This window comes from Eschrichtius robustus, chromosome X, assembly GCF_028021215.1.
Source record: "Eschrichtius robustus isolate mEscRob2 chromosome X, mEscRob2.pri, whole genome shotgun sequence".
NCBI lineage: Eukaryota > Metazoa > Chordata > Mammalia > Artiodactyla > Eschrichtiidae > Eschrichtius > Eschrichtius robustus.
In genome coordinates, this window is record NC_090845.1 from 102429979 (window position 1) to 102452708 (window position 22730).

General features: G+C 38.6%; 1 protein-coding gene and 1 pseudogene across 2 annotated transcripts in view; one reads left to right on the forward strand and one right to left on the reverse strand.

The window, feature by feature from the left end:
* Positions 1-354: 354 nt before the first annotated feature.
* PLS3 (plastin 3) overlaps positions 355-22730 on the forward strand; it is an 88960-nt gene continuing 66584 nt past the window's right edge. Inside the window, exon 1 of one of the 2 annotated variants that reach the window (XM_068532561.1) lies at positions 355-464. The gene's annotated coding sequence lies outside the window, so the exon portion shown is untranslated. Of the gene's footprint in view, positions 465-963; positions 1121-22730 lie in introns of those variants that run through there. The other variant, XM_068532562.1, reaches the window with a different exon arrangement.
* Positions 20213-20655, reverse strand: LOC137756411 (ferritin light chain pseudogene; annotated as a pseudogene).

The following is a 22730-nucleotide window of genomic DNA, read 5'->3' on the forward strand; positions in this document are numbered from 1 at the left end:
GAGACTTAAATAGGGGCTTGGTGACGTTCAAACTCTCGCTCCAACATTCTCATCTCTTCGTTTATTCCACACGATTTTTTGGAACGTGGTCCCCGAGCCAGGCTGTGAGGACTTCTAATCTCTTCATAGCCAGGGAGGGGAAGAAACGAGAGCGGAGGACCAATCTCCGCTCCCAGCCGCTGAGTTACACTCCCCATCCCTCCAGGGCGCCCATCCCGGTGCCTATTCTCCCAACTCCCCACCCAGTTGATGTGACAGGTGCGTGGCCCAATCCGCTTCCTGGTTCCCAGCCGACGGCTAGCACCACCGGAGCCAATGGCGGCGGCCGAGGGGCGGAGGGGGCTGGCAGGAGGGGCGGGAGCGCTGGCTTTAGAACCACAGCCGCAAAAATTCCGAGCGGCAGAAGTTGTCTGAGTGCGTCGGTTGGAGGCTGTCTGGCCAGATCCGGTACTCTGCGACTTTATGTAAGTGCTCTGCAGGCGCGGGAGGGCACGAGGGGAGCGGGATCCCTGGGCGTGGGCATGAGTGGGTCCAGGAGAGAGCATCTCCGGGAACCTCGGCAGGAACGTGCCTGGCACGGGAGGCGGGGGACTGAGAGGGAGGCTGCAGAAATTTCTGTCCTAGACCTTGGGCGCCAAAGCGATCGTTCGCATCAAGGACGGGTGGGAGTGACCGAGTGTTCCCCACGACCACCGCCCGCCGCAAACACGTTTTCTGCTCTTCACTGGAGAGATGGTGCTTTCTCACTAGTTGCTCTTAACTTGTTGCCAAACTTGGGCTGGAGTCCTTGACGCCAGCCCTTGCCCTTCTCCCCTTCCGTGGCGGCGGCCCCGAAGTGGAAACCAAGCGCCTAACTTCCCTCTGTCGTCCTTCTTCAGCTACTGCCACCCTCCTCCCCCCTCCTCCGCCGGCTCCGGACTCAGGAAATCCCGGAGCCGGTCGCCGGCGACGCCTCCAGCCCCCGCTCGCCCTCCTCGGGTGACCTCACGGGCTCACCCCGGCCCCCGGGCTCCACGGGGTGCGGTGGCCCAGGGAAGGAACGAGGCTCCGGTTGCCTGCCTGCCGCCTGCTTCCCTTGCCATTAGCGAGCGAATCGCTATCGCACCGCGTCTCCCTATGAGTAAGCACTTTTTTCCTTTCTGTAGCAGGACATCTCCGGGCCATTAGGGCAGGACCTTTCCGTTCTCCTCTCCCCAGATCCCGCGCCGCCCGTCTTCTCCCTTCTCAGCTCCTCTGGCTCTGCAGCCTCGAGCGCGCGGTCGGGGCAGCGGCCGCCCAGCACCTCCCGGGGCTCCTCGGGAGGCAGAGCCGAAGGGGCGGGGGGCGAGGGCAACATCCCCCTCCTCCCACAGAGCTGCACTTGCCGGTGTTTACTTTTCCCCACTCGCAGTACTTAGCGGTCTAATGAGAGGCCGGGGGACGCCGACCACCCCCGCCCGGGCTTCTCGCCAGTCCCAGAGTTGCCGCCGCCGCTGCTGCTACTTGCTCTAATGTGCTGGCGGCTCCAACGGCCAGGCTCCAGGGCAGAAGATCCCAACCTGGGAGGTGGAGCGGGCTTAATGCATTCTGACATTTCCTGTACGCGACGCAAATTCTTGCTCCACACGCGATCTGCACAACATGCCGGGTGGTACTCAAGGTTGAGTTTAAAACTAACTGGGTTGGAGAGCCTCGCCGTTTAGGATCAGATAGACGGGATGCTCGGGGTGCCCGACCTGTTACCAGGGATGGGGGGTGGGGAAGAGAGCCTGGCTGGCTGCACAGTAGGTAGAAAACCTAGGTGAAATTAAAAACTACTGAGAGGTAAGCGCACACTCCGCTTTACAAGATGTCACAGTGTATTTGGGAGCTTAAACTTGATCCTGAAGATCCAATTTACAGTGAATTCCAACATAGTGGCCGAAGCCCCACATATGTCAATTGGCATCACGTGCCCCAAGTCTCTGATGCCCCTAGGGTAATGGTCACATGACTTCTTTTGACTTTAAAACTGGAATGTAATGGCTGAAGTTCATTTTCCCAAAACTACCGTGACAAAAAAGGGGAGGGGGCGGTGTGAACTAGCCTCTACTCAAGGGAGTTCTACTTGGATTTGGATGAGGGGAACAGAAAGGGAATTTGGTGCTCAGATTTTATCCAAAATAAAAAACAGAAGCTGTTTTTAAAATAAGGGCTTGAAATATGTTTGTGCTGGGGTATATATCTCCCCTGTGGCCCTTCAATCTAGTTATGGCTTTTCTAAATTTTAAAAATATCTTACTAATTATTTTCTAGAAAAACCGTCCATTTATTCATGCCCTATTTCATTCCTAAATGATAGATTTGAAGCCATATCCCATTAGATAGTGTTTTTAAAAAATTAGGCTTTGTCCATGTCCCTGGGTCTGGCCTATATTCCGGTTGAACTGTTCTCTATATTAGGCATCTGCTTGAAGGTGGTGGATAATCTCTTGGCTAAAATTAACCATCAGTTATTGTGGTTTGGAATTAATTGGATCAGAAATCAGGCAGGAAAACAGTGGACACTAAATTTAAGAAACCGAGCTAGTTGGGTTTTTACCTGTCAGTATTTTAGTAGAATAATGAGAGGCCACAGAAACAACTCCCATAATGACCAATACCCACCCAAGTGGCCCAAGTTAAGGTTGCTTTTGGAAAAACGTGGCAGTTTTTGCTATTCAGATTATATATTGCAGAGTGTAGAAATGGGCAGAGGAATCTCTGAGGTTGAGAGTTTAAAAGCTTTACTTATTTACAAAAATGGATCCAGTTGATACGTATTCAGTCTTGAAAACAACTAGGGCAGCTAAAAAGGAAACTGGGAATATTTAAGAGATTTTGGCTTTTGTATGCTTCAGCCAAAAATCCTTGTCTACTTACGGCAGCAACCTCTGAATGACTTGAGCACGACATTTTCATGCTGTGCATGGGTTTCTGAGCCTAAAAACTAGAACAACTTTAAAGCACATAGTTCTGACCACAAGGCTAGCCTTGCCTCACAGATTAGCTGGAAGTGGACTCAAACTGCACCTGAGTTAATTGGAGTTAACTACACTGGTAGATAGACCCCCCTAGTGGAAGAGAGGTGATAATATAATTTTAGATGGAACTCCTAACAAATATTTAACCTTAAAAAAAGAAGAGCACAACTATCCAACGAGGTTAAAGTGGTAGGGAGAGAAGTTCTTTTTAAGATAGTATTAACTCGTGTCAAAACAGGATTCTCCCTAGGCTCTACAACCACAGTCTTTCATTGTCTCGGTATGTCCACTCATTTACAACTACTGACTTCATTTTTTAGTCATATGATCTAATGAACCCAGGCTTTCATTAAAATTAGAGGATTATGAGTCTACTTCTTAATTTCTACAATTAGATCTAGAAAGTTATCAAACTCTTTACCTGGGGTGGGAGAGCCAAATAAATTATGCTCTGCCTTGATTTAACACAGACAATCTACACTGAGGTCCAAGGTCTCTAGTCTAGTCTGAGGCCATCATTTAGAGTCAATTGCTAAAAATGTCTAGGCTTAATGCATTTTGGGTAGAAGGATTAATTATGACTAGTGAGTAATATTTGGGTTGAGATTAAGTCTCTTCTACAAATGGTTACAAGCACATTAGACTTGACTGTGACTGTTTATACTGGCAGAATGTCAATATCCAGGGCACTATTAGGAACCCCATGAAATTTTGCTCCTAGGCAAACAACGTGACTGTTACAGAAAAGAAGGGGGTAGAAACTTGGCCGTGGTGCTTGAGCACTAAGGAGATTCTTTATGGTGAAACTGATGACAAAAGGAAGAAAATTCACTTGCCATTTTTCCATATTCTGTTTTAAGCATTTCTACTTACCTTTCCAAGAAATTTACTGACATAATATTCTTAGCACATATGATAAATTCATGAATTTGCTATTGCTATAATCTAGGTGGAATGAATATGCCAAACTGTTTGTTTTTGCTGTTTAGTACAGATTCCAAAAGTAGCTGGTATAAAATTGAAAACGAACATCTATCAGTACATGAAAACTTGGGTAACTGTTTTTGGAATCATTTCGTACTTGCTCATGCTCTTTTGGTGAAAAGTAATCCAGAGGGGGAAAGTTTAATCTGTGAAAATAATAAAACTCAGTTTAGAAGAAAACAGCTAGATCATGTTTTGAGTCTATAATTATTCTAGAGCGTGATGCACCGTATGATGTACGTTCATTGTGTTGGAGGTTTCAAACGTTTTTTGGATACATTATACTGTTGGAAGGTCTTTTAGATACCAGTGGTCACGACTAGCTGTTTTTAGTGATGAGAGAGAGCTTTGATTAAAATTATGACCTAGAAATATAAAAAACTGTCTGATCATGAAATGTCAGTCTCAGGAGAAGATCTGATAATACTTGGGCCAATGGTAGTTATGGAGGTGAGACAGTTTCCAAAAATTCAATATGCTTAATTAATAACACTGAATTTGCCCTATTCTTAGCACTTGAAAGACAAATATTGGTGAGTATAAACTGTTTTAGGGATGAAAAAGCATTGCTGTTAAATGAAAATTACAATGCTAAGGGGGACGTATGTTGGACTTGCTTCAGAAGAACTAGATTCTAGGCATGGCTCTGACACTGACTCATAGTTTGACCTTGAGAAAGTCACTTAAGATTATTATATTGATAACTAACATTGAGTACATACATGTGCCAGACACCACGCATTTTCTCATTTATAAAATGAGGGCATGGCTCAAGGATTTTGGTCTGCTGGGATTTCTTTTTCTTTTATAAGATATATCTTTTATATAGATATAGTCTGGCTTATTTCAGTTATATTTATCAGTTGATTTTTTTCCAATTTTAATGCAACTATATTGAACCAAGCTAAATACCTTGTAGGCAAATTGGTGACTATCCAGGAAGATGGTCACCAGTGGCTTATTCCGTGAGTAATGTTATTTCTTTAAAATATAGAGGTACCATTTATATCATTCCTTATCAAGGATTTTTGGCACATTAAACTTACTGATTTTATATTATGACAAAGCTTAATTTCTCTTAACAGTCTAGAAATTTGTTTGATGATAAGGAGGTAGTGTTGTTTATTGGAAAAGGCATTGAGTGTGGACTCCAGGATCTTTTAGGCCTCTACAGTTTGCACAGACAGGCCATCTTCAGTAAATCATGGAAGTTCTCTGTTTTCATATCTGGATTTTACTTTATTTGTAAGCCATCTGTTTTCAATCTGTATATTTCACAGGCATGCTGAAAGGATAAATGAGCTATGTAAGCCTTGGCTCTTCAGCAGACAGGTGCTATATAAATTCAAAGTACTGTAGTAGTATATCATAGAAACACTAAAGCTTTAATAAGAGTTTACAGAAATGGTAGAATTCTCATCACTTAAGTCTTGCCACATTTTTACTTGTCTGTAAATGTTCTCCAGCCATCCACTTTTACAAGCTAAGAAGAAATAAAGCCAGACATAATGTAATGAAAAATAAGAGAAATGGTTGATAACAAGAGAATAAAACCCTATATGTGTAATACTTTCTTATATTTTTTTCCCTCAAATATTGTGCCAAGTAGCCTGTAAAAGCCATTAATGTGGTGGTTGTTTTTTTTTTTTAACCTTTCCCAAGTAACTACTGAGCAGTATTTTGGCGTTCATTGGTAATGGTTACAAAATACTTTGGCTTATCATACTTCATTCTTAGTTTTGTGATTGCCCGTAATAGGAGGTTTTGTGTAAAATTACGCATGAAAAATCAAATGTTTCTCCTTATAATTGCACTCTAAATTGCATATGCAGGTATGGAAAAGTGCATAATGGAGGAGATAAACTTATGTTTAAGTGGTGTGCCATCATTAACACAGAAAAGGTGAGAAGTTAATGCAGGTCTTCATCTGAAAAACAAACATGTTGGGCTAGATGACTTCTGAGGGGTCATTTACTTTTCTTTTCTTTTTTTTTTTTTTTTTTTGGCTGCATCGGGTCTTCGTTGCTGTGCGCGGGCTTTCTCTAGTTGCAGCGAGCAGGGGCTACTCTTCGTTGCAGTGCGCAGGCTTCAGTAGTTGTGGCACGTAGGCTCAGTAGTCGTGGTTCGCAGGCTCTAGAGCACAGGCTCAGTAGTTGTGGCGCACGGGCTCAGTTGCTCCGTGGCATGTGGGATCTTCCCGGACCAGGGCTCGAACCCGTGTCCCCTGCATTGGCAGGCGGATTCTTAACCACTGCGCCACCAGGGAAGCCGCTGAGGGTCATTTTCAACCCCCACCCTCAAAACTATTAACTTGGAATTAATTTTCACTGTCTGTTGTCATCTTGACAATTACATGATTGTTCTTTAACTCTGTCATTCTTTGTGTTATTATGCATTTTTATTTTGTTAAAATTATGTTTGCTAACATTTGTTAAAATAGCATTTGTGAAGTGAGAGTACTTAATGAAAATGGAATAAGCAGAAAGCCTTGAGTTAAAGGACTTTTGAAATAACCTGATATCCTATGACTAGTTCTGAAGAGAAGTTTCTCTTTGCTAAAAGAAATCATTTTCTTTTATAAGATCTGATCTCTTATTTCTACCATCTCTGTTTTAAAAGATTAAATAGCAAATCATTTTTTTGTAATCTTGTAACCCATATATTGAAAATACAACTCTGATTCTCTTAAGCTGTTTTAAATTTGTATGTATATATAATACTTGTTTACATAAAAAGTATATATATAAAATTTTTACTTTCTATAAAATAGAATTTGAGAGGGCAGCATAATAGCTTTGAATATTCATATTATTGCATTCTACATTATATGCTCTAATTACATAGTGTTGCTCTCAGATTGACATTCTGCTATTGACACTGAATAATACATTGTCCTTTATAGATGAATGTAATTTTTAAGCTTTTTTTCCTGTATTTCTTTACTTGCTTGCATATTCCCATTTTTGCCATTTCTTATTGTTGTTTTTGACATCTTGGTGATTGTATTTCAGGTGAGGGAGAATTACCATTTAAGATTGTTTTCTCAGAGGTGAAAATGATAAGACATGATTCCTAGGGTATATCCTATTGCTATAATAGTCAATAGGTATATTTAGTTAATCTGCCGGAAAAGTGTCTTAAGCAGTGTGTACTTAGGATATTTTTTAATCAGTTTACTTTGGAATAAAAAAATACAAGACCACTTTAAAAATATGAGAAGAAAACAAAAGGGTTTATAAAGAAGAAAAATAAAAATTACTCATAATTGTACCACCTGTTCATATTTTTTCATGTTTCCTGTGTAGAACGTTAGATATTTTTAAAATTGGGATCATACTGTATATACTGTTTGTATCCCATTCTTTTAACTTATATTTTGAACATGTTTTAGTGTAATCAGATATTTTTGAAAATATTTAAAATTACTGCATGATATTCTATATAATGGATATTTCATAATTTATTTCACTAATTCCAGGTTGTTGGAAGTTTTTGTTCTTTCCATATCTTATAGATAACGCTTCAGTGAACACCCTGGGGCAAAAACCATTTCATGACTCTGATTATTTCTTTGAGATAAATATTTAGAAGAGAAATTGCAAAGATTTTTGTTTTAAAGATGAATTCCTTTGACAATCTCTGAAATTTAAACATTGGTGTAAGCAAAAAGAGCCTTGATTTCAAACAGCAGCACTCAAAAAAAAAAAAGCCATTCTTTATATAGTGTTTCGTATGGAGCTGGTTTAGGTAAAGTATATGTCTTGGAAATATTTTGGTTTCCTCTGATCTAGTTAGCAGGTGCAAAGGAGGATGAAGTAGAATCCTGTGGGGTGTACAATCATAGGAAGTTCTATTTTTTGAAACAGAACTGTTAATTGGGGAAGGGAGACAGGTTTGTATTTAATTAGCCTTTAGATTTCAGATTGCTGTAAAACTCAGTTCAAGTACAGAAAGCTTACTTGTGACCATAAACTTTCAGTATCATGAAGAGACTTTTAATCCTGAAGTTGGTTAAATGGCTGTATATATATAAAGATATATATTTATATATTCTTTTTCAGCTTCTTTGCCATTATAGGTTATTACAAGATATTGAGTGTAGTTCCCTGCGCTATACAGTAGGTCCTTGTTGGTTATCTATTTTATATATAGAGTGTGTATATGTTAATCCCAAGCTTCTAATTTAACCCCCCCTTCCCCTTTGGTAAGCATAAGTTTTTTTTCTATATCTGTGGAGTTACCATATTACCCAGCAATCCCACTCCTGGGCATATATCCGGAAAAGACGAAAACCCTAATTTGAAAAGATACATGCACCCCAATGTTCATAGCAGCTCTATATACAATAGCCAAGGCATGGAAGCTACCTAAATGTCCATCAGCAGATGAATGGATAAAGAAGATGTGGTACATATACACAAGGGAATATTACTCAGCCATAAAAAAGAATGAAATAATGCCATTTGCAGCAATATGGATGGACCTAGAGGTTATCATACTGAGTGAAGTAAGTCAGACAAAGACAAATGTCATATATCACTTATATGTGCAATCTAAAAAAATGATACAAATGAATTTATTTACAAAACAGAAATAGACTCACGGACATAGAAATGGCTGTGTTTGTTGATAGGCTTTTTTATCTCAGGCTGTCAGTCTCTTGAAGTACAGCCACGCCTCGGAGATACTTCAGTTGGTTCCAGACTATCGCAATAAAGTGAGTCACATCAATTTTTTTGGCTTCCCAGTGCATATAAAAGTTATGTTTACACTATACTGTAGTCTATTAAGTGTGTGATAGCATTACATCTAAAAACATGTACATAATTAAAAATACTTTATTGTTTAAAAAATGCCAATTATCATCTGAGGCTCCAGTGTGCCCTAGTAACGTCGAAGATCACTGATCACCAATCATTATAACAAATATAATGATAATGAAAAAGTTTGAAATGTGGTGAGAATTACCAAAATGTGACACATTTCCACATATTGGAAAATGGTGCCAGTAGACTCACTTGATGCAGCGTTAGCACAAACCTTCAATTTGTAGAAAGTTCAATATCTGGAAAGCGCAATAAAATGATGTGTACCTGTATGTTGACAATACTCAATAAACTCAAAGTTTTATGTTTCATTCAGGTTGCTTAAATAACTAAACGGAGATCCAATAGTGGTAAAACTGGTGCCACCAGTTAATTTGTGCCTGGTTTCAGTATATGGTGAATCCCCAAATTACATCACTTAACAAATATTTTGTATATTTAAATGGCTCATTGTACACTGCATATCTCTCTCTAAACTTATCCCATGCTGCTTCACAGACCCTTCCTGGATGTCTGTCTCCTTACGCCAGTTCACTGGTGGCACTAAGGACCATGTTGGTCCGGGCATCCCATGATGACCCGGAAGTGATGTAGAAAGTTTTGTCTGACTGGACAACTCGTTCTTATCACCTCCTTTTTTTGTTCTCAGAGGGATCATGTACATGCTATATTTCATAGTCAGAATGGATTTTAGCATAAAATATGGGTTCCCATGGTTTTGCTATTTTATATCTCCGTGACATTGGGGAAGTTCCTTAATTCCTCTAAACCTCAATTTCACTATCTATAAAATGGGGATAATATCACTTGTTTTCAGTGTTGTCTTTAAAATTAAAGGAGAACATTTATAAAGAAACTGGCGTATATTAGGTGCTCAATCAGTGTTCGCATTTACAGGTCAATTAATGTTGCCTTAGGTGATCTTTATCAGGTATCTGTAGCTACCTCTTCATTTTCCTCTAATTTAAACTTTTTTTTCCTTTAAGTATCACCATTGAAGATAAATAAGATAGTTTATTTTTTCTGTTTTATTTAATGGTATTGTGAAAATATGACTTTCCAATGCTTTTCATTATGAATGTGGAGGATTTTAACAATGTTTCAGGTTGAAGAAGCCTCTTGGCTTAGCTAAGAAACCCCTTTACCATTAATGTATCCTTTTATGAGGATATTCCATCCAACAGTCTAAATTCACCCTCAAAGGAAAATTGGAAACGTGACTCTTTTAATACATGACAGACACCATTATAAAGTCACTGCCACTAACAAATTTAGCTTAGAGCAGGGTGAAAGGTAATAGGTAATGTTGATGCCTGTTTTTGGGGGGAGGAAAAAAAAGCTTCAAGTTCTTCAGTGTTTCTACAATAGTAGAAATAGTATAAACATGAATGTTTAAAAGTTTACCTTTGAAAAAATAGGAGAAAAGAGAAAATAAGTTAGTGAAAACTTAAAATGCTGGGGAAGGCAGAGAGTTATAAATTAAATCCGTATCTTTCCGAGATGACATGTAGCCTTTAGACGTGGGTGAATCCAAAACATATTAATTTTAAATTTACGATGCCCATTATTTCCTCTAGTGGAAGTTTTCAAAAGCAAAAACCAGGAAATGATGAAGGACATTGACACATTCAACAAATATTTTGAGCAGTTTGTGGGTCTCCAGTTTAAAGCTACAGTTGAATCAGTTTTGCAAGTGGTTATGAATAATTAAAATTTTATATTTTGTCTTATGATAATTAAAAAACAAATATAGCCAAATTACCATGCAGTATAGATAACCAAAAAGTAATACTGATAGATTTACATGTTTAAAGATATAAGCCAACCCATACATTTGGTATCTTATCCTAAATCAAAGTTTTCCAGCATTAGTTGGGCCCCCAGCCCCGCGAAAAATAAAAGCAAACTAGAATATATTTATAGGTGCAAGCAGAAGGTGGCAAACTTCTCTAACCAGAGAAGGTTTGTGTAAAGATGAAGGAAGGATTGCTGTGTCAAGTACCTTGAAATGTGTAAAGATTATATAAAAGGTGGCCTATAAGGCATTTATAAAGAGATGTAACCCTCAGGAAAACTTTAAAATGTGCCCAGAGTTCTCAAGTATATATTGAGATAGTACAAACTATAGATGGAGTAATAGCCAAAGATAGTAACATGGACAATGCCTTAATTAGTCTATTTGTGGAATGGCTTCATCATTCAACTAAAATAAGTTTAATGAAGACTGTTAGGTGCTAGGCCTACAAAGATGGTAAGATACTCCTGCAGTCTGGAAGAAAAAACATAATATTGGATTTCATGAAACCTAAAAATATTCTTACATGTAGAAAAGGAACTTAAATATGGCCTTTTTTCTCAACATAAAATAATTTCTAAATTTAAACCTTGTGTGAACAAAGACATTCATGTATAACCCAATATAATCAAATCTAAACTAAGAACAAATCAAATTTAAACATTGTTATTTCTTTGCAATAATTATTGCATCCTAAAAAAAGTGCCCACCATGAGTTAATTTTACTTAAATAGAACATTGCTCAGCCTATAAATGAAGGTCAGCAGACACCAGTGTCTTGGAATAAAATAGCCCTTTGGCAAGAAAATGAGCCACACCCCATTTAGTTTTTACAAAAATAAAATTCCTTCCAGCTTTACTAAATTGTAGATGTTGTGCACAGCGTGTACTTCTGCAGTAGTTGGTTCTGCAGCTGTGGAAATATCCATGTATGTAGAAGCCCTAAAAAACATTGATTCGCCATTACTTGCACATGCAGCTCTCATACTTTCTGTAGTACAGCATTAGACTCACTGTCGCGGCCTCTCTTGTTGCGGAGCACAGGCTCCAGACGCGCAGGCTCAGTAGTTGTGGCGCACGGGCTTAGTTGCTCCGCGGCATGTGGGATCTTCCCAGACCAGGGCTCGAACCCGTGTCCCCTGCATTAGCAGGCAGATTCTCAACCACTGCGCCACCAGGGAAGCCCCTACCATAGTTTTTTTACCCATTCACACATTGAAGGACATCTGGGCCATTTCTCGTTTTGGCTGCTACAAATAAAGCTGCTACAAATATTTGTGTACAGGTTTTTCTGTGATTGTAAATTTTCATTTCTCTGGGATTAATGCCCAAAAAATGCAATCTCTGGGTCATATGAGAGTTGCATATTTAATTTTATAAGAAACTATCAAAATGTTTTTCTGTAGTGACTTGTACCATTTAATCTCCTACCAGCAACGTATGAGCGACCCAGTTTTTCTACATCCTTGCTAGCACTTAGTATTGTCACATTTTTATTCTAGCTATTCTGATAGGTGTGTAGTGATATCCCATTTTTGTTTCATTTTGCATTTCCCAGTGGTTAATGATGCTGAGCATCTTTTTATGTGTTTGTTTCCCATCTGTATATCCTCTTTGGTGAAATATCTGTTCATGTCTTTTGCCTATTTTCCAGTTGGATTGTTTTTTAATGTTGAGTTTTGAGAGGTCTTTATATATTCTAGATAACAATCCTTTGTCAGATATGTGGTATACAGCTATTTTCTCCTAGTCTGTAGCTTGTCTTTCCATCCTCCAAGCAAGGTCTTTCACAGAACAAAAGTATTATTTTGACAAGGCCAAGCTGATCAATGTTTCCTTTTATGGATTGTCTTTTTGGTGTCATGTCCAAGGCCCCTTCACCAAACATGGTTCCTGATGAATTTTTCAAAAAATTTTTTCTAAAGTTTTATGGTGTTATGTTTCACATTTAAGTCTGTGGCCCATTTTGAGTTAATTTTGGTGTAAATCTTTATACAAAATTACACAAAATGAGGTCTAGGTCAGAGTTCTTATTTTTTCCCCCTATGGTTGTCCAGTTGCTGTAGCACCATTCCTCCACTGATGAGCTTTTGCACGCTTATCAAAAATCAGTTGAGCTTATTTGTGTAGGTCTATTTCTGGGTTCTCTGGCCTGTTCCATTGTTCTGCATGTGTTGCTCTGTAACCACACTATCATGATTGCTGTAGCTACAAGAAATGACTTAACACCAGGCAGAGTGAGTCCACCCAGTCTATTTTTCAATAAGTTTTACCTGTTCTAAGACCTGTTTCTTTCCACATAAATTTTTAGAATAAGCTGGTCTATGACCACAAAAAACTGTGCTGTCAATAGGAATTACATTAATAAATTAGAATTTTGAGATTGCATATGTAATGTTAATTAAGTTAAAAATGATAATTCCATTAAGGAAGACAATTTAATTTCTTCTGTAGTCTCGTGCTAGGTCTTATTTTCTAAAGTGGTGCCTACTTTTATGATTTTTAAATCACTGAACAAATATTAATTGGTCATTTCTCTTCAGATAAAACTTGGATATCTTTTTTTTAATTACCAATATTGAAACTTTTCTTGATTTAGGTATATAACTTTCAAGTTCTAAATCACTGATATGTTTTTGAATTTTAAAATTATTTGAAGAGTTCTTTCCAGACTTTTTAAAGACTCCCCCCACCCCGCACCTTAGATTTCTCTTTGCAAGACTCCTAAACCTACTGCCTTAAGTATGGTTTACCTCTTCTGTTGTTTCAAACAAATGCATTAACCCACATAGCAAAACACAATATGCCACTAAATCATTGGGATTTAGGGTATTGGAGTTTAGGATGTGTTTGTTAGTCATGAATAGTAAATCAAAACATTTTAAATGAAAACTTTTGTGCATTCTCATGCTTTGATCTTTGATTCTGAAAAATAAAATCTTAAAAATTACAGAAAGAATCTGGTAAACCTCTTAATTTAAAAAGGGCACTTGGAAACTTACTATTAGGGATTAAAAAAAGAGAAGAGGACTGTTAAACTGATTAGGGCTGAAGAAGAAAGGAACAGAAAATGTCACCTTGTTTGGGTGCGGGAAAAGTGAATGAGATCATGCTTTCATTTCTGTCTTGCTTTCTCAAGATAAAGCTTTTCCACCCTTCTTTCTGCTTCATGATTCAGGGTGGAAGCACCAAAAAAACTTGGCTCTCTTTCCCATCCTGTTTATATTCTAAATTGGCTTTTATTGTTTTAATAAATATGTCACTGGCAGCCTGTAACATTCTGAATATGGCATTAAGTGGTTACACTCAGAAAGCAGGAATTTGAAAATCACAGTCCAGTTATACTACCTTAAACACAATTAACAGAATTACTTCTCAATAAGGAAAACTTACCTAAGTTATAGCATGTGGCTCATATAATTTTAGTATAATTATTACAGTGAAATTTACTACCACTAAGCATTGTGTACAGAGTTCTGAAAGGACAAAAGTGTGATCCAAGAATAGTAAGCCAAGATGTCATTCAAAAATGAAGGTACTAGGCAGTTCCCATGAATATAAAAGAACTCGTAGAAAAGAGAAATACTCGAAAGTGAAATTCAGCCAATTAAAAAATAGGACAAAATTAAGATTTTAAGAATAGAGCCTTGGTAAAAGGATGTATGATGATCACTGAATCCATTTAAATACAGAATTAATACTGAAAAAAAATTTACTACCACTAATATCAGTGATTTGTTTCTTCCCCATCTACTCCTAACTTTGTTTAGGTTAATAGTCACAGCTACAGCAAAACCTATCCTGTGGTGGAAAAAAAGTGTAATTTAAGGAAGAATGCAGTATAATGGTACTCATCAAACAGATACTCCAACTTCTTTCTTCACATATAGCTTATCTGCATTTTTGTATTTGGTCTAATGAGAGACTTTTAAAAGCTCATTCTCTAAAGCAGTGAATTCTCAGAGCCAGTGAGCCTACCATAGTCTACCCCATCAAAAGAACCCTGCTAATGGCTTAGCCAATTTCTGAGGTAAGAGTACCAGGGAGAGGGATAAACTGGGAGAAGGAAGAAGTTGCTCTTGCATGGATGACTTTTTGCTAACAATATGATTTTTAGCAAGCGAAGGCCACAAAAGTTGTTTGATTTGTGGCAGAATTAATTATGAGACTTTTTAGCTGTACCAGGTTAACAGATTGCCAAATAGAATACTGAGCAAGCAAGACTGGTCAGTTACAATTCAGTGTCTAGAAATCTGAGCCAGCATTAGTGTTATGTTTATGGATTCAACTCCATCCTCAGAGAAATACAATCAGGGTATCAGCAAAAATAAGAGTTATGGGGTATCTCCCAGACATTTGAATAGAAAGGGCACATAACACTGTGTGAGACCACAGTATTTTTGCAGCCAATCTTAAGGATAAATCTACATTGTATTCAGGATGCTGTGTTGGGCCAAAACTTAACAATGACCATTATGTGTAGAAAATAGCAACCATTGTTGTTGCGTTAAACTCTCTCTGGAGATTAAAAAACATTTTTAATTAACCTAATAAAACCCCAATGGCAACATAACCAAAGAAATTAACATAACCAGAGAAGAATGGGTAGAAGCAGAAAACCTAGTGCAATTGTTGAGTTATCCTGGCAAAGGAACCCTGAACTATGTGAAGCTGTTGACTGTTTACTGTTTGTCTAAAAAAGCAACTCCAAAAGTATACACATACACACAAACACACACACATTTGGATTTTTCAGCTAGATCTTTAAGCGGGCTGTTTCATGACAAACTCCCAAAGAAATGGAATTAATTTGTGGTGTGGTTTTTTTTTTTTGTTTTTTTAAATTTATTTATTTATTTTTGGCTGCGTTGGGTCTTCGTTGCTGCACGTGGGCTTTCTCTAGTTGCGGCGAGCGGGGGCTACTCTTTGTCGCGGTGCCCGGGCTTCTCATTGTGGTGGTGTCTCTTGTTGGGGAGCACGGGCTGTAGGCGCGTGGGCTTCAGTAGTTGTGGCTCGCGGGCTCAGTAGTTGTGGCTCACGGGCTCTAGAGCGCAGGCTCAGTAGCTGTAGCGCACGGGCTTAGTTGCTCTGCGGCAGGTGGGATCTTCCCGGACCAGGGCTCGAACCCGTGTGCTCTGCATTGGCAGGCAGATTCTTAACCACTGCGCCGCCAGGGAAGTTCCTGGGGTGTGTTTTGAAAGTGTTTATATATATATGTGCCTGCAAGAATTACACGGAAGAATTAGACGGACAGAGTACTTGGTGATTCTTGAAGTGAATATTGGCAACCTTAAAGATGTTTTATTAGACAACAAGGCAACAGTTTTCCTCTGTCTTCACAATAATAGCAGAAGTCAGAAAATATTCCACATGCAAATATATCTGAACCTCTTCATGAATGCATTTAACACTTTGAAGTGATGGCAACATCTGGTAACAAGTAGAAACCAGCATCTTATAAAAACTGCGGCTTCATGTTACCACTTCATCTGAATTAGTCATTTAAGGGAGTTTTATAAGTCTTCCTAAAAACTGACAAGGTTAATCTTGGACTAGGGCAGACAGGCAGGAAATGCTGAAGCGGCTGTTTCTTTTGAAGGTTTTGTGATTCCTTGTGAGGTCAAAAAGTAGTCGTTTTAAAGTTAAGAAAGCTAAAGCATTGAGATCTTGACAGCTTAAGTGCGATTTTTCTTTTTTGTGTGTGTGGCAATTTTGAAGGAAAACTTGATAAAATTCAGAGTTCTTTATACCTTCCATTCCACTTTTCTCTGAAATGCCTTTATTTTCGGAAAGTGGAGAATTAGAAAATCATTCAGCTGCCAAATATGATCATGGATTCGGTGCCACTAGAAAGATATAACCTACCGTTTCTTTGGCTGGATTACCTCTTTGGAATCACCCTATTTTGTAGGGTTACCCAATGGGACAAGAGTAGATGTCTTTTATGTTTATTTATGTGATTTGCATTAAAAGTGCTAAAAGTTTATTCTTTATTATGTAATAAACCACTATAGCACATGACAGTGAGTTTAATTCCTTTAGCATGCAATGTTATTATCACAAATTTATTTAACAGATACTTTTTTTCATTTGAAAGTAAATATTTGTTCCTGAATTTTTTTCTTCCATTTTGTTGAGACATAATTGGCGTACAGCATTAAGGTGTACAGTATAATGATTAGACTTACATACATCATGAAATGATTATCACAGTAAGTTTAGTGAATATCCATCATCTCATATAGATACAAAATAAAAGAGAAAGAAAAAAATTTTTTTCCTTGTGATGAGGACTCTTAGGATTTGCTCTCTTAACTTTCATATATAACATACAGCAGTGTTAATTTCTCATATTGTACATTACATCCCTAGTACTTATTTATCTTACAGCTGGAAGTTTGTACCTTTTGATTGCTTTCATCCAATCCCCCCGCCCCCACCCTCCTTAACAGATACTTATTGCCTGCCTACTGTGTGCCAGGCACTGTTCTAGATGCTTGAGATAGATTGGTGAAAAGACAAATCACTGCCCTCATAGAGCTTAATAAATATTAAAGATGAAAACAATGGAGCAATTTTAAATCCTTTAATCTATCACTCAGCTTTTAAAGACCTACATTGAATGAGTTTTGAGAACTCTTGCACATTTTACCTGAAGTTTGAATAGGGAAAAATAGATAATTTGTTTGGAATATATGGCAATAAGCTGGAAGATGATAGTTAAAGTAAATGTTTGATTTTTTTGATTCTCACTTTTATTTTTCATTTATCAGTGTTATAATTAGACCCCTTGAGTAACTGAGGAATGTTACTGACTTAACTTGTGGATTTATTCTTTAGGATGGTCTTAATTTATATGGGGGGGGGGGCGGGCGGTGTGAATGGACATAGTAGCCCTGAAAATTAAAATATGGAATCTGTAACTGCTGTCTTCTTTCATTGGAAGAATTATAGAATACTTAATGTATTTAATGTTCACCATGGAAAGTGAATGTATTGCTCAGTTATTTTTGCCTATGTGAGTAGTACAAGAGCTGACTCAAAGGAGATGACATGATGGTTCCTGTCCTGAAGTAAAATAAGATGATGGGGTTGTGGTGGAAAAATGATGTGGTCATGCCCATATTTGCTCACATCTCTTGTTGGTTTCCTTTTATAGAGGAAAACCAAAGAGAGTCTCATTTCTTATTTTTTAAGTTTCCTTTTTGTATTTTCTTTTCATGCCATTTTCCTTTTTTTTTTTCCTTAAAATTGCATTATCCTGATTTGCAGTTCAGTTGGCTCAAGCTGAGCTTTGTAATAGTATAAGTACCCCTTAGAATGGTCATAGTGGAGGCATTATACCCATTTTAGGGAATCAATTACATATATGGACACAGACACTCTGAGCTCCTTGAATGTAAAAGGCATATTTCATAAATCTTTCTATTTCCTGATGCCATCTAAGTACAGTGCCTTTTACAGAGTGGATGTTCATTCAGTGTTCGTGTAATGAATGAATATGAGCCAGGAATTTTATTTTTGCTTTCCAAAATACAAAATACTTTTTTCTAAGCTCATGGAATTTTTAAAAGCTTATTTTTATGGAAAATTTCGAACATATAAAGTAAAATAGCATAAGGAACCCCCCCACAGTTTCAATAGTTTATCAATATTTGATGTTCTTATATTTCATCTTTCCTCTCCCCTTTTTTGTTGTTTGGGATTTGCTTTCAAATAACCCGCATATTATTTTACACATAAATACTATAGTTCACTTCATTTTTAATATTTTAAAATAGTAATAATTCTGCATTTCATACAGAGTCTAACTTTCAAAACCTTTCTTTTCTAGTATCAGAGAAGGAAACTCTTACTGATTATCAGAAGAAAAATCTGATTTGCTACATATGAACTGGATATTTTTAAGTAGTTTTATAACAAATATATTGTCTTTCTTAATCTTTTAAAAAATGTATTAAAAGTTTCTAAAAACTACACTATCATGATAAATTCCCATCTCATGGACATGAACCTGATTCTGCAAAATGTTCTTTGGAGTAGATAACCTGTAGATTGGTCCCCTCAGAATTGATATTAATCAATTAATTTTTCTTTTCACAGTTCAACAGAACAGAACTCACGTTAAAACCTATTCTGGTAATTGCATTCTTAGTTTCGAAATTTCTTGTTAAAAGCCTATGGACCTTATGTTTTTTGTCTGTCTAAAATTAGATGACTCCATCATAAATATTACCAAATAAAGCACCAGTTCTCAATAGAGAAGTATGCCACATAGTCCCTTGGAGATCAAAATTACTTGTATAATAACACTAAGATGTTCTTTGCTTTTTCACTGTACTGACAGAAGCAATGGTGGGTAAAACTGCTAGTGCCTTAGCCCCACACTGTATTAGTAGTCTTTGTATTCAACACCATACCCTTCCTGTTAGAAAAAGACCTATAACATGCAGTTCATTAATGAATGTCCTTGATTAAGCAGGAAAAATTAATTTTATTAAATCTCAACTCTTGGGTATACATCTTTTCAATATTATGTGTGATGAAATGGGAAGTACATAAAAAACATTTCTGCTGCATATGGATTTACAGTGATTGTCTTGAGGAAAAGCACTTGTGCAGTTTTTTGATTTGCAAGCTAAACTAGCTGCACTTTTAGAAAATAGAAAACCATTTTTACTTGAAAGAGCAAATGACGTATTAACTGATAATTCAGACCTGAATATTTGGCAGATATGTTATCAAAAGTGAATCAAGTGTGCTAGTCACTGCAAGGAAAACGGCTGAGGGTATTTGTTGCCAATGATAAAGTTAGAGATTTCAAGCAAAAATTCAAATTCTTGAAAACTTGCGTCAGCCACCATGCATCAATACTTAGACTTTTCTACTGAGGTTGGTGGTGTTTTTAATGGAAGTGATTTGTTAGATATTGTAAAATGAAGTGTGACAACAGAGCTGTACTAGTCAAACAATATTGTTCCATATGATCAGTGCATGATGTTCTGAAATCAAGCATGGGTAAAAGGTCCATTTAAAGTGCAAGATAGACCAATGGATTTTAACGTAACAGAGTATGAAAACGTCATTGATCTGATATCAGATTCCACACTGCAACAACTATTTAAGAAACTAGCACTTACCCAGTTTTGGCGTGGTATTATAAAGAAGAATATCCATAATTATCCGAAAAGGCTCCTAAAATACTTCCTTTTTCCAAACAACGTATCTGTGGGAGGCCATGTTTTCTTCATATACTTGAATCAAAACAACATATTGCAACAGACAATGCAGAAGCAGATATGAAAATCCAGCTGTCACTGTATTTAGTTAAACAAAGATGTAAACAATATACTCTTCTATTTTTTTTTTTTTCCTGCAAAAACCTTTGTTTCCATTTGGCCCACGGCTTAGGTTAGGGCCCCAGGGTGGTCAAAAAGCTGCCTAGTGGCTGCAGAGAGGGGCTCAGGCAGAAGCCCTGACACCGGAGGGATGCAGAGGGGCCCCTCAAAGGCCGCTGGGCTCCAGAGGCCCCCGTCGTACTTGAGGGTGAGCCTTTGGAAGAGCTACTGGCTCAGCCCCCCACTCCAACCCCGGCGGCAGCCTGCGCCAGTGGGAGGTGGGGTCAGTCAGGTGGTCGCCATCTGCTTGATGAGTTTCAGCTGCTCCTCCAGGAAGCGGCTCTCCAGGAAGTCATGGGTGGGTGTCTGTGCGGCCAGAGCCCAGGGGTGCAGGTCCACAAGGGCCTGGCTCAGGTTCTTCTCCAGGGCCGTGGCAGCTTCCTTATTGTCCAGAGTTTTACCCCATTCATCTTGGGACGGCTTCTGCGCTCCTGGAAGAGGGCACAGCCGCTTTGCTGGTTTTGCATCTTCAAGAGACGCTGGGCGCCCTTGCCCTTCTCCATGGCGGACTCACAAAAGAAGTGGCCCACGCTCTCCAGAGCCACATCCTCGCGGGAGAAATAGAAGCCCAGAGGGAGGTAGGTGTAGGAGGGCCCAGATGCAGGTTGACCCCTGTGGTTGACGGCTGCCCCCACCTGGGTGGAATAATTCTGACAAATCTGGGAGCTCATGGTTGATCAGCAGTAAGGAGCTAAGCTCCGAAAAAACGGTGTTGGCTGGTTTCGGAGGCCGAGGACGGCAGAGTGGTTGGTTCCTAAGGATGCGACAGGAAAAGAGGTTCCAGGGTGATTGGAGGCTGGAAAAGGGGGCGTCCCTGGGTCTGTTCCATTCAAACACTGTTGAAGCAAGAGACATCCGGAGGAGCGAGGCGTGCCCTGCCTCTTCCCATTAAATTTTTTTAAAATATAGTTTTCATTTTTAAATGTTATTTATATTAGCATGAGGTGGGTTTAGTTTTTTTTTTTTTAATAAATTTATTTATTTATTTATTTTTGGGTGTGTTGGGTCTTCGTTTCTGTGCGAGGGCTTTCTCTAGTTGCGGCGAGTGGGGGCCACTCTTCATCGCGGTGCGCGGGCCTCTCACTATCGCGGCCTCTCTTGTTGCGGAGCACAGGCTCCAGACGTGCAGGCTCAGTAGTTGTGGCTCACGGGCCTAGTTGCTCCGCGGCATGTGGGATCTTCCCAGACCGGGGCTCGAACCCGTGTCCCCTGCATTGGCAGGCAGATTCTCAACCACTGCGCCACCAGGGAAGCCCGGGTTTAGTTTTGTTTTAAATAAATATCTTTAAAATGTCCTAGTTGTAATTTCTAATATGATAAAGACACTGATCTAACCCACATATCAAAAAGCTTTTTGGGGTCCTCAGGTCCTGAGGCCAAAAAGTTTAGGAGCTGCTGGGTTAGTTGGGTTTTTTTGTTTGTTTCTTTTCCTTCCCTATCCTTTTTTTGAATGAGAGACCCTCAGGATAGGAAGGTGTAGAGCATATGAGTTATTTCTTTGTATGATTTTATTAGCTATGAACAGAACACAGATGTCTCCCCCCCAGTTTCATTGAGACATAATTGACACATAACATTGTATTAGTTTAAGGTGTACAACGAGATGGTTTAATATATGTATGTATTGTGAAATGATTAATACAATAAGTCTAGTTAACATCCACCACCCCACGGTTACTTTTTTATTCTTGTGATGAGAACTTGTAAGATTTACTCTCTTAGCAACTTTGAAATATGCAGTTCAGTGTTGTTAACTGTATATAGTCACCACAGATGTCTTCCAAATCACTTCCTTATCCCATGTGTAGTTCAACTGATAATTTTTGGAGGGCCCATGCTTTAAATCCTTCTATTTATTTCAGCCTTTTGTTTTAGGGCATTAGGACAAGGTATATAATTTAATATATAATAAGACATCCTGTTTTAAAAGGTTGATTACTTTGTTATGTAAAAACAGAGCTCACAAATATTTACTGTTGGGGAGACAGCCCTTGGAATATTGAAATTAAAATGTTCTTGTGGCTTATTTACCCGCCCCCCCCAATCATCACGTAAACCAGATCTACTTGATTGTTAAAACTGACACAGCCACGCAACAGGAAGTTTGTGTACCTAATACTGTTCCTGGCATAAATTTCCCAAACTTTCCAATATAGACCAAAATTACAGTAGCAATATCCTCCGTGTTAATTTGGTACCTGTTTTATGTTAGATCCCTTTGCTTTGATGTTTCACTCACTGTGAGTGTTATTTGTTTGTTTACTTTATATGTCATGAAGATGGGTAAAATCCTGTTCCATTAAAGGATGATAGATCAGTGTTATTGAGGTGTGGCATTAAGCACAGTGGGAGAGGCCTCCATTGTACGTGTCACACATGGAAAGAATATAACCCGTACTGGGTGTGGTGGGGAGGGGATGATGTTTGAATGAAAGTTACAAGAGACTTTAAAAATACTATGCCTAGGTCTTGTGTCCTAACTGCAGATTACACCCATACGTCTATGAAATTCTCATGCAGCTTTGGGTGTGCCTCTTTCCTTCCTTCCCACCCTGAAGGGTGTATGTGTCCACAGGTGCGTGTGTGAACTTTTAACTTTATGGATTTGTTTGTAACATTTGAGAGAGAGTGAGAGCTTGTGCACTTTACGTGTACAGATAAAACATAGGTTGGTTTCTATTGACTTTCCCCAGCATTCATCATGATGAATTTGGAATGTAAAAGTTGTTTTCATTCCGTGGCCTGC